Source organism: Acanthopagrus latus, chromosome 7 (genome assembly GCF_904848185.1).
Source record: "Acanthopagrus latus isolate v.2019 chromosome 7, fAcaLat1.1, whole genome shotgun sequence".
Lineage (NCBI taxonomy): Eukaryota > Metazoa > Chordata > Actinopteri > Spariformes > Sparidae > Acanthopagrus > Acanthopagrus latus.
In genome coordinates, this window is record NC_051045.1 from 9,383,867 (window position 1) to 9,385,596 (window position 1,730).

The window sequence follows — 1,730 nt, forward strand, 5'->3', positions numbered from 1 at the left end:
AGGACCTGCTCCTCTGTGGATATAAAGTGCTCATTCTAAGGCAAAATAAACACAATATTCATTATACACTTATGAAAACATAATCATGGATATCATCAATTATTTTTATAAAATCTTGTGAAATCCTACACACTGTACCTTTAAACTGCTTAAAGAAGAGAGGCAACAAGAAATAAGGAAACAAAGATTGATAGAGAGATGAAGAATGTCCTCACCCTGATTAAACTCACCATTTACACTTGGCGTCACAACCCACACACACCTTGGCCACCTTTAAACGCTTGTAGTAAGCAGCCACAGGTCAAACAAAGAGTCAATTCTGTAAACTCTATCCAGTGCCAAAATGTCATTTTGACCCAGTCTGAGAGTTATTTTTATTCTGCTGTCCGGTTATGTTACCAAAGTAATATTATTTGGACCCAGTTTCATATATACTGCTAGTTGAAGGAAACAAAGTGAGGAGAACGGCTACAAATATTATTTACAATCACAGATAGTCCTCTGTTTTCAGCTAGAAAAAAAAAGAAGAAATTACTTTGTTCAAGGTCATGATATTCTACCAACTGAAAGGTACAAGAATTTTCCTGACCCAGATTTTCCCAGACGGCCCCTCAGATCCCCTCAAAGATGAGTGAATTTAAAGCAGCATCATATCATTGAAGGTCCGTGTGTAATTCAGCTCACTCTAGATTTGTTGTTGTCATCGGTGGATATTTTTGCAAACTGTGGCACCGAGGCTTCACTGCAGGCCTAATCTTTAATACAGGGACTGTGGCACTATGTCTCTCTCTGCTGTAACTCTGTAGTCCTATAACCCTCTTACAGTCCCTCTTCCTTTGTCCTGGAGATTTCAAGACTTCCTGTCAGTGTCCCTGTGCGTATCTTCCCCTGTCTGGGATGCGTGATTCACCGTCCCTGAAACACAGCACCACCTAATCTCCAAGAGCAGATAAAGCTAATTAGGGGAAAGAGACATCAATCACAGCTCGAGGGCTCGTTATGCATTCTACATACCAATAGTGGCATCGCAGTTGCTGGGTGTGTTTGAAACCTTGAGTCAGTCCACACACACACACACACACACACACACACACACACACACACAGCTATTATTATGAGTTATGTGAGGAGGATCGTCTTTGACCTGAAGAATGAGAGGGAGCTGTATTGAATGTTTCCTAACCAACCAGCTATCATTATTGCTTTTGACAAACAGGGAGCGAGGGGCTAAATTTAGTCTTGGAAATCAGTCTCTTTTGTTGAAATGACCTTCGGCTTCGATTATAACTCATCTCGGAGACCAGAAAGCTGGCGAGCAGCTCTGTTTTGGATGTGCGACATGCATTAATACGGCTGTCACAGAGACACACACACCCTTTCCGATGATTACAGCAGGTCCAGGAGGTTCACTGAACTCTGAGCAGGGGCAGAAGGGCGGCTTATCACTCAAATTAGACCTTATTAAAAGTGAAAATGATCTTAAAACCTCTTTTAAACTTTGGTGGGCTCATGCTGATGAAAATAAGGTGCACCTTCCCGTGTGTTGTTTGAGACTGTTCAGTTGTGTAAGACACCAGTGCTGCCTTGGAAGGGAGCCAGAACTCAGAGGGTGTAGTACTGCCTTCATCCTGTAGGTGGGAGTGCAACTCTTTCTATGTTGCGACCTACAGCAGATGGAGACGGACCGAGTTTGTGAGACCTAACACATAAATATGAGAAGGCCGTGGTCA